General features: G+C 43.5%; 1 pseudogene; it reads right to left on the reverse strand.

Moving 5' to 3' along the window:
- Window positions 1-9,046: 9,046 nt before the first annotated feature.
- Window positions 9,047-10,782, reverse strand: LOC101704467 (TBC1 domain family member 15 pseudogene; annotated as a pseudogene).
- Between the last annotated feature and the right edge of the window lie 365 nt (window positions 10,783-11,147).

Raw genomic sequence — 11,147 nt, forward strand, 5'->3', positions numbered from 1 at the left:
ACAGAACAGGGACAGACATGGTGTGAGAGGAAGCCACAGTTCAGAGAGCTAGACGGGTCAGGAGACCGTGGATCCTCCCAAGGAACAAGCAGAAGCACTGCGGAGGATGTTTAATTTCTCAGCCATGGGAGTCAGAAAGTCAAAATCCATCTAACTTGGGTATCAAGAAGCAGAGACCTTCAGCAGACACCTGGAGTATGCAGGCAGGCATTTAGGACTGATGCCTTTGTGCTCGGCTTAGCTCTTACCTTACACCTTAATCACTGTCTCCCTGAACTCTGCAGATATTCAAGCTCCCCAAATCTTCAAGCGCTGGTCATCTTCCCACCTATTTACCTGCAGATCGATGTTGTTTACCTTCTCTGCAAGCCTATCAATTCCCGAAGGCAGAGTCCCGTCTCTAACTCATCCTTCAGTCTCTGAATTTTTTCCATACAAGTGTTATTTTGTGCATTTGTCTGGGGAGAGTACCTGGAACTTTAATCATATTCTCAAAGGAGTCCAGGGCCTAGGAGATGTCTAGAAGCTGCACGAGGGGATCTTTTCAGGGAGGGAAATATCTGGACACTGTTTCTTTACTTACATGCAAAAAAAAGTCATCTTCTGAAAGTCAAATCTATCTTATCCTCAGGCTAGTCTTCTATTGAGGTCGTGTCGCTCGGAGAACTAAAACTCACGAATTGTGTGCCACAAACACAGACTTGGACTCTGGGTTTAAGATTCTGTTCATTAGGCCCTCAGCCAGGCAGGACATGTTTACAGCTTCTTCCCCAGGACACCCTGCCCTGCACCCAGAGACGTTTACAAGCCAGGCTGACACTAAGCGAGAGCCGCTGTGGGTGGGATCCACGGCTGTTGCATGCTTTCCAGCCTGTCGTCTCTTAAACTGTAAATATTTATCGAGAGAATGTGGGGATGGCGGTTCTGAAGAGCGTCCAGGAAGGAGTGTGAGTGCAGGAGAGAGAGAGCCCCCTGGCAGCTGGCATGTGACACTGATGCCTTAAAGATGGAAGGCAAGAGCATAAAACCCCTATTCTTAATCTGTGTCTCCATTTCTAACCTGTACATCTTGGCCAGAAACTTACAAATATTGTAAAGCAAAGCTGGGTCCCTAACAACTGCTGAGCCTGTAAATGTTCTCAAATCCCTTTATTTACCTCTTAAATTAACCAATGACACTTCCATTTGGTTGGCTGACAGCATGACATGTGAGTGTGTGGAGGGGCCAGTGAGGAGACAGTAAAAGACTAGAGGAGGTTGGATTTTTTCTGGCATTTAGTGGCTTTAATTTGGAGAACTTGGTTGTAAAAGTGGAACTGTTTAATTCTCAGTTGCAGCCGAGGTTCCAAAATCCCAGCACTTTCAAAGTCAGACCACCTGTGCATGCTCACAGAGAACTGACCCCTACCCACTTAAGGTTTTGAGGTGGCCAGGAGGAGTGGACATGGAGGAAATCTGTCTATGGTCGCTGAGTCCACCATCCCAACTCCAGATGGAGTTCTCAAAGGCCTGAGCACTTTGTACTCCCAGGAAGTCACCTGTCAATTCGCACTGCTGCCACCAGGGAACCATGCCACGTTCCCACAGTATAATGGCAAGGAATGTCCAGCCTTTCTCTGGACACCACATACCAGTGTCTGAACGAAGGGATTTTTTGCTACCTTGCTGCAGAAAAAGGAAGCACCTCTATGCCACAGCTACTTGCAGAAACACCAGGAGGGATGGGAGCTGGGCCCTCTGTCCTCTGTGTTTTGCTTTAGTGAATGTTACTGGCAGAACCTAATCCTATCTAGAGTGCTGTCTGTCAAGAGGAGTCTGAGAAATGTAGTTTTCTTTTATCAGCTTCCGCACAACAGAAAGGCACAGTAGAGGAGACTGGGATATATTGGTGCAGTATAATACTCTACAGTTAGTCCACATTATGATTTCTACCTAATGTGGACAAGGATCAGAGCTACTCAGTGACATTGCCAGGCCTTTTCTTCCTCCAGGGGGACATTCTTGTCTGATATGGGAGGATATTCAAGGCTCCTGCTTCCTCTGCTCTACTCCTGTGGTTGACTCTACTCTCTCCTGCTGACTCACCCTTGTTGCTGTCCATGGATTGAGGCATAGTGGGCAGCAGGGAAGGGAGTGAGAGTACACAGGGCAGAACGGAGGTGAGGACTTCCCTGTTTTCATTCAGAGGCACTGGCTATGGTCTGGCGAAGCCTGAGGAAGGTGCAGAGGGACAACAGCACCTCAGGGTCCCCTCCCTCTCTGCCTCAGAGAGAGGAGCTGCGGTTCTGGTGAATCCAAGAGTATCTGACATGGCTCAGGCTGGAAAGGAGAGCTACTGGGGAGCAAGGCCACAGCATCCAGTGGAGAGAAGGTGGTCACTTCCTTGTGATGCCCCAGCGCTGAATGCAAGAGAGTGGGGCCCCCACTCAGTGCCTCCCCTCAACTTCTTTGAGGAGGTCGGAGCAAGCAGCTGGCTTCCAGTAAACCAGCAAAGGGTTAGATTTACTTCTTCAAGAAGGTGGAGCGTCAGGGATTTAGCTCAGTGGTTTTGCCGCCTGCCTTGCAAGCGCAAGGACCCGAGGAAACTTTGGGCATTCTTTGGTCTGCTTTCTTTTTTTTTTGGTACTGGGGCTCAAACTCTGGTCCTTGCGCAGCAGGTAGCGAAACCACTGAGCTAAATCCCCAGCCCTTTGGTCTGCTTTCTCTAGCTGGAATCCTACATCATTTTTTAAAAAATTGCACAATTAATATATTTTCATTGTTAAAATAACTGAAATAACACAGTTCTATAGAGTAAAAAAGTAAACGTTCTTCACAACCCCTTCTCCTCCCTACAGGTAACGACTATGCCTGGCTGTTGGGCCCGAAGCCTGCCAGACCTCATGGCTCTATAGGGATGATGCTTTGTATACTCCCTTGCATCATGGTTGGGATTTTTAAAAATTTGATGATAAATCATGGACATCCTTTTTCATTAGGTGTGTATAGATATAACTTGCTCTTTTTCCTGATGGCTGTCTGACATTCCACAATACATGTGAAAGGAAAAAAAAAATGCACCAGGAATAGCGACTTTCACTGCTTTCTGGGGAATGAGGAGGGAGGGTATAGAACGTAGAGCTCTTTGTGCAGCTGAGCATCCAGGGAGTCAGGGAGGGAGAGTATTGCAGAAGGAGTCATTGAGAGCTGGATCATCTGAATAGCACAGGCGGAGGAAGCCCAGGCACTCCGAGGCCATCTGGAGTGGAGAGAGAACAAGGGGAAGTGAGAGGTTGCTAACAGCATAGAATATGAGTACTCTGTCAAGTTACTCCTCCTCAGGCCTTTTCGTCCACAGCAAGTTCACTCCTTTCATAAATGAACACAGTCCTCATCTTTTGAAGTGTGTCCTTAAAATAACATCACAAAGATGCTATGACTGGGTTGGAGGGTGGGGATATCGCCATAGCTCTTGAGATATTGCTCGCTGGGTTGTTATCCCAAAGGACTTTAAGAATTATGCTGCTCCTTCCAATGTCTCCCTGTGTGGGATGTCGGAGAGAAACACCAGTTTAGGGTGTGCATTTTTAGAATCTGAGAATTGAGATGATTTTCTTGAAGTCTGACAGATGAACACATAAATGTGGATACTCGTTATGTACCAGTCTCTGTGCTTCATTCTGGTGCTAAAGAGTCTGATACCTTGGCCCAGCACCATGGGACCGACAAGACTGAGGGTCAGGGCGTGTGGAAAGTAAGAAAGCCACAGGCCTAGAGTCGCAAATGTGTGGCATATATGCGTCACTCTCCATAGCCACATTTTTGGCAAATATCTCTGCTTGATCAAGGGTCATGTCTTCCTCAGAATCTAGGCTCTAGGCAGCCATTACTGATTAATCAGATTTGGAAATTGGATGAAATATATTTCTAAACTATTTGCCCTCCCTGCTGTAGGCCCAACTTAAAATGGGATCTGGAAATTTTGCCTCTTTCAGAATTTTTTTCATAATATGTATTAGGATATATAACTGACAATTAAAACACTTACTCATGTTCCAGGAAAGGTAAGTGTGCATATTTGAGAACATCAAGGTATGTTGGGAAGATAGGTTAACACACCCAGACAGGAAGCAAGTTCCTACCCCTAGCTTCCTGAAGCCTGACACAGTCCCATCTGCTGAGTTTTTAAGCCCTCTTCTGAGATCCCAAACACTTGGGGGAAGGAATGGTGGCAGCTGATAGTGGGTGGAACCCCGCAGGAAGTGGCTGGGGCACATCTGCTGTGTAATCTGGTAGGAAGGCAGGGCCTGCTATGGGAAGACAAATGAAGAGGGCATATTTCACCCCGGGACTGTTAAAAAGTGTCTTGTGCTCACTGTACTCGAACTAAGGAACCCCACATAGAAACCTGTGGGCTCTATGCCTGCACTGTGGTCTGTCACTCTGCATGAGACTTCCTCTCTTTGCTTCATTTGTGTAAAGGGAGTTTTTTCTCTGGAAGTCACACAAAAGCCTCTTCTCCTCTGTGCCTTGTTTCTACCAAACTCAGAGCCCAGACAATCAGCCCCTGAGACCATTTCTGACCTTGAGCAACATCTTTGCTGAGGGGCTCCTCTCCCCACTCTACCTTTGAGCCAGCCTTGGGCTGACTCTGCCTTGAATTGCAGCTTCCCTGGTCTCTGTGAGTCCCAGAACCTACATTTATGCTCCCCCGCTCATTAAACCTGATTCCTCCCTAGGCACCATTCACCATAATTGCCCACCTGTTTTCTGGTTACTTGCCACCCCCACAGGCTTTTCGTGGTGTCCAGTGCCACTCACTCTGCAGAATAGTGACCCTGCTTGTCAACTCAGTGGATCCTGGCCCCTCTTTCTTGACTCCTCCTGCTGGCCTGGACTCCACTGTCATCCCTTGTGGGCCTGTTGGCCACTTCAGAGCTGTGTGGCCATCTGGGAGCTGTCACTGCTGTCTGTCCTGAATGGCATGAGCAGTAAGCTTATAAGTGTTGACAAGAGTGCACTGAATGTGTCCACATGGACAGTGCAACTACCAGGCACAGCTCGTTTGTGCCCGGGATGTATGGCAGCATCACTCATAAGGACATCTCTTCTGCTCAGGCAGCAATAGATGGTGTGAGGAACAGAATGAGGACTCCAGAGTTGAGCAGTGGAGTTCAAAAAATGGTGCAGCAACTTAATACCTTGGGCAAGACTTTTAGCCTTTTATTTTTTAATTTTTTTTGGTCCTGGGGATCAAACTCAGATCCTTGTGCTTGCGAGGCAGGTGGCAGAACCACTGAGCTAAATCCCTGGCCCCAAAGCCTTTTAGAGCCTTAAAGTCCTCACTGGACAATGAGGATAAATAGAAGTACCTCACTCATTGAGCTATTGTAAGGATAAGTGAAACAAACAAGTATGATGTATAGTGAGAATTTTTGAGTGTATTATTACTTTGTTAAGGTAACAGGTGGCCTTAAACAACAGGTATCTATTGCTTCCTGGTTCTATACGCTGAAAGTTTAAAATCCAAGTGTCCCAGGGCTGGGTGCTCCTGAAGGCTGTGAGGAAAGGATCTGTTCCAGACCTCTCTTCTTGTTTTGCAGGTGGCGCCTTTGGCCTGTGTCTCTTCACAAGGTGCTCTCCATACGTGTTCGTCTCTGTGTCCAAATCTCTTTTTGAATAGTACCCATATTGGATTAGGGCACACGCTAATGGCCTCATCTTAACTAATTACATCTGTAACAACTCTATTTCCAAATAAGGTCACATTCTGAGATACTGGGGATTAGGACTTTTACATATGAATTTTGAGGTGACACAAGGCAAGCCACACTAGTCAGTTATCACTATTTGTCAGAAATTTTGATGAAGCCCTGGTTACTGATAAAATTTTAGTGGACTGAAGTGGTTACCATACAACAGTGAACTGGGCTCTGCTTGCTACATCTAGCTAATGTGTCAGTTACAACTGGTAGTGGCAGGCCTGTGGGTGACACCACGGTCTCCAGGATACTGGAGGATGCCAAATACTGAAAGGGTTTCTTTTCTTTTTTGGGCCTGGGATGTAGCTCAGCAGTGCAAAGTGGCAGCAGTGGTGATGGTGGCTCCCAAATGTCCAGCAAGCCTCACCTGAGCCAAGTGTCTGTTGCACACCTGGGGTCTGGGCCAGATTCTTACTCCAGCCACCTCCCTCTCACCTGCCTCCAGCTCGAGTGACTTTGTCACTTTCTCATCACTGAGACAAAATACCTGACACCTGTAATTTAAAGAAGGAGGGGTTTCTTTTGGCTTACAGTTTCAGAGGGTTCAGTCCAAGGTCAGCTGGCTCAAATGCAGAAATGGCATGGTGCAGAGGAAAGGTGGTTGGGTCATGGCACCGGGAAGCAGAGAGAAGGGAGGAAACAGGAAATTAAATATATCCTTCCAGGTCACACCCACAGTGAGCTGCCTCTTTGACTAGACCTCACCTCCTGACAGCAAGTCAACTATAGTGCCTTCATAATACAATCACTTTGCAAACACATGGATCTTTAGGGGCTATTTTAAATCCAAACCATAACAAGTCACTCTGAAGAAGCTTCATGCCCCACAGGAATTCACCATCACTGAGAATTCTTTCCCTAAGCAGTGTTCGGGATGGAAGCTCTTGAGAGCCCTCTGCCAGCCTCCCTATTCTATAAGGAATATAGTTGTTAAGGAAACATGAATGCAATCAGTGGCCAGAAGCTGACAGCTAGCCCTTCTTTATGCCAAATCAAAGAAATTAGAAAAGTAAAAAGCCAAAAGGACATTGGGGTGTGTGCAGGACTAAACAGAAGTCTGACACCCAATCCTTCTGGATACTGTGAGTTGGAGCTTAATGTCATGGTTGACCCTCCCTGTCCCCTGTTTCAAGGGGAGCCATATTCAAGAGGACTCCACTCTGAGAGTGAGATGAGAGTCAGAAGATTAAGTGTCTGGCATGTCGTGGCTTCATTGTCTCAGCATCTCAGCACTCAGGTGACCTGCAGTTTGGACACTTGTCACGTCTGCCTCTCACCAGGTCAAGGCTCTGACTCTGGACATTGTAACAATTCCCTGGGACCCTAAATATGAAGCTGGAGACAGCTGAGGATCAGCAGTGAGCCCTTGGATGGTGACCAACCTGGAAATGCTATGACTTCCCTTTTGGCTTCATCTTTGAGGATGCATGCACTGGTTTTGTGGAAGACACAGGGCCAGGGAACAACTTCCTTCTGTGAACCGCTGAGGAATATCCTAATTTCATCTTCTAGTTAGCTCAGAGTCAGCAAATCTTTACTGCCTATCCACATCTCTCTTAACAATTATAGCTCAATAATAATATATGACCCCGGGGCCGGGGATTTAGCTCAGTGGTTTCGCCGTCTGCTGCGCAAGCGCAAGGACCTGAGTTCGATCCCTGGTACCCAAAAAAAAAAAATGATCCTGATTTCAAAGAATTATATTCAAGTGAGGCTAAAAAAAGATAGGGAGAAAATTCACTGAAGAATAGGCAGAGGGACAAGGATGACTAGTTACATGGAAACAAATACTAAGAGACAGACAGAAAAGGGTGGTTACTTCCAACTGAGATATCCAAAAGCCTTCATGGAAGAGGTGGTATTTTCTTGACAAATGGATGGAATTTCGGTGAGTACAGAGAGAAAGGAGTAGAAAGAACAGACTGAGCAAAGACTGTCATCTCTGATGAGGTTTCTTGGGTACTTTCCAAGAGTTCTGTTGCATTTTCCATGAAACAGCAGGAATCTGGTGGGCAGGGAGTAACAGCCTCAGCAGACCCCTTGTAACATCCCAGGTGCAACGTCCAGCAGATAGTGTGCTTGCTTTTTTTTTTTTCAACTTTAAATTTACTTTAATGATATGTACAGAGTTAACAAATTACAATTAAGATGGAATCAGTTATGCTAATTCCATATAACTTAAAATCATGCAATACTGCATGGTAAAAACGCCAGCTTCATTCACATACAAAATTGTATCAAGACTCGTGACAATATCTTGAAATATTTGACAAAAGCTTTTCACAAAGAGTATTTTATAAAAATTTAAAGACCTGATTAATCAATTAATGCATTAGGAAAGATAATAAACATTATTAGTAAAGGTACAAGCAATTGGTTTTAAAATTACACCAGGTACAGGGTTAAATGCAGTCTCATGAAATAAATGTTAAGAAAATAGTTTTGAAAAAAATCTCATATTGAAGCCACGTACCAATTTCATTGAATCAGGTTATATAAATCAGTAGTCAAGTTTATTCAGTTAAAGAAAATATGCTTATCCTTTCTTTTACCCATAAATAGTACTTATAGTCTTTATATACAAATGAAGAAATGTTCAATGTAAAAAAGATACTGCCAATCCACTTATTATGATCAAAATAGGTCTTTACACATTAAATTGCACTGATGAACATGTCCAATTTAAATCACATTCAACCAGCATAAATATTTAAGCTGAGTATTTTGTTGTAAACAGTAGAAAAAGCCAAACTCATTTAAAAAAATTTCAATACTGGGCAACAACCTACTTCTCAGCTTAGAATGCTATATGAAGGTTCGACATTTACTCAAATCCCAAAACCACTAAATTTAAGAGTAAACAAAGTGAATGTTTTTCAAAGTGCATAATTTCCAACTCATCTACTTGTAGTATTTACCCAATTCCAGTTCTTCAGCAAGAAAATAAAATGTACCTGGCTATAAAAATACTAAGGAGGGACTGGGGATTTAGCTCAGTTGTTCCGGCATCTGCTTTGCAAGGGCAAGGTCCCGAGTTTGATCCCCGGTACCAAAAAATAAAAATAAATAAATAAATAAAATAAAAATACTAAGGAATGTTATTTAAAAGGAAAGGCTATTTGGTAGAAGTAACTACAAAAATAATTAGTTTAAAACTTTGTAAAGCTTTAATGCAAGAATATCAGTGCACTTTCTTTCCATCAACCTTAAAGCATGATCAACATCAAGATTTTAAATGTCCACCTTTCAAGTACTTGAAAAAGAGTTTCAATAAACTGTCTTTAATAAAAAAGCAAGACAAATGATCATGCAGGTGTTAATCTGCTAACATTTGGGGACAATGGTATCTGTGCTGGGCTGTCATCTCTGGATCCATTGGTAGCAAGGGTAGGCAAGGTGTTGCTCTGAAACACAGATGCAGGACAGGTCACGCCAACACCTTCATCTTCACCAGTGTCTGAATCTGGGGTTGTAACTTCACTCTCCTGAAGCCCCAGGATCTCACAAACAGCTTGTGGCAATTCCTTGAATTTCACCATCTGTAGAGAAATTGTTTCTGCCTCGCGCAGTACATCTTCCACATCAATTTTCATGGACAACTCATTGATATGCTTAAGTATTTCACTGAAGCCATAATGTTTTTCCATTATTTGCTGCTTTTCTGATTCAAGAATAGCACAACAGAGAAGAAGATGGAAGTTTTTACATGGCAGTTCAGTCCACATTACCTCCCATACTCGAAGAAAATCCAGAAAACTAAATTCCCTTTTAAATTTGATTAAAAGTCATCTGAAGCAAAGATATAGGTATCCTGAGTCCTGAGATTCTAAGTAACTGCAAAATCCACTGTCCAATAATCGAAGTAAGGTACTCAGCTGAATTAAATGGGTCTTCATGCCTTGCTATTGTTCTTCAAAATTTTGATGCATTTGGTCCATGTAAGAGGCAAAGCACCAAAAGACATCCACTTCATTTTCCATCACATACAAAAGAGGAGAAAGTAAATCACTCATTCCTTGCACATATCCTAAATCAAAATCATACATACAATAGGTCATCAAAATGTCATGAAGCAAAATCAGCCCTGGATTATCTTGGCCTTCATAAAATTTGTTTGTTCCATCTGTTCGGTTAACATCTTTTTCAGTAAGACTTCTATAATCTCTTAATCTTGAATTTCTCTTCTCTTGTTCCTCGCTGACAGATTTCTACTGTAGCTTCATCCTGAAGTATTCATCAGTTATTTGCTTTTGTAATTGAGTTCTTTCCCCCTTGGTACTGTCCTAAGGAAGGTAACCCAGCAGAAATTTCTATGCTTGCTTTCTCAGTGAATGAGACTCCCTCTAAATATCATCTGCTTCATATTACCTACATTTAAAATTCTCCCTTCAGAATCAATGTTCTTAGTCCATTCTTCCAGCAATACCGGCTCTCTCTGCTGAGCAACATGTCATTCTTCCAAATCAATTCTTGTGATGACTTCAAATCCTAGTTCTTCTTGTTGATTTATCTTTAGACCTGGAATGGCATCACTAAGAAAATCTGTCATTTCTGAAGGTGGTCATTGATGTGTAGAAGTATCGCTGCCTCTTAAACTATCAAAAATGTAGTTTATAACTTTGGAAAATCCTACCATAGTGCTGTGTAAGGATCCTTTTTAATTTTTTGTATTAAACCATATGCTGGTTCATCAAGAAGATTTTCAAAAGACTGTGAAAGACTCTTATTTTGACAATTCATAAGAAGTATTCTTTCATCTTGTGGGGATTCACACAACACCACATATTTTTCAAGAGAGTCAATTAGGCAGTTTGCTATCTCCTTGATGAAAGTGCAGAGAAGGGAGAACAATGTCATCCTTTAGACAGAATACCAAATATGACCAGCCCATACCCTCTTTGTTCTGCTTGATTGATTTCAGGTCTGTCAAACTGAACAGGAATGACCATTTGCTTTTCCCATTCCTGTGACTTGGAGCATCTCCATTGGTAAGTGGTTTCTTTTTCAAAGAGATTGTATTAACCATATCCCACTCAGTTTCACAACTGTTCAGATGTTCCACACCTCGATGAGCTCTTTCTCTTGGGCCTGGGTCCATTCTACCACTGAACTGGAGTCCTTTCCAGGATAGTGAATATTAGTAGAATCCAATGCATCATCCAATGGTCTCCAGTCCACTATTACTTCAGTATCCTTTTCTAAAATATGTAATATTCCTGAAATTAAGCTGTCTTGGTCATTGGTCTTTGCACAAGATGAGTGAATATACATTCCTTCTGTTGTTCCCGCTCACAAGGCCTGCCGCAGCCAGCAAGTTTCCTGCGCGTGCCTGGTGATAGTGGGCTTTCTACTAGCCAGGCCTGAATGGGAGAATAAGGACCAACCACTCCTTCCAGAGCCAGGGGC

Source organism: Heterocephalus glaber, unplaced genomic scaffold (assembly GCF_053883595.1).
Source record: "Heterocephalus glaber isolate CG9 unplaced genomic scaffold, H.glaber_assembly_v1.0 deba00001428, whole genome shotgun sequence".
Classification (NCBI taxonomy): domain Eukaryota; kingdom Metazoa; phylum Chordata; class Mammalia; order Rodentia; family Bathyergidae; genus Heterocephalus; species Heterocephalus glaber.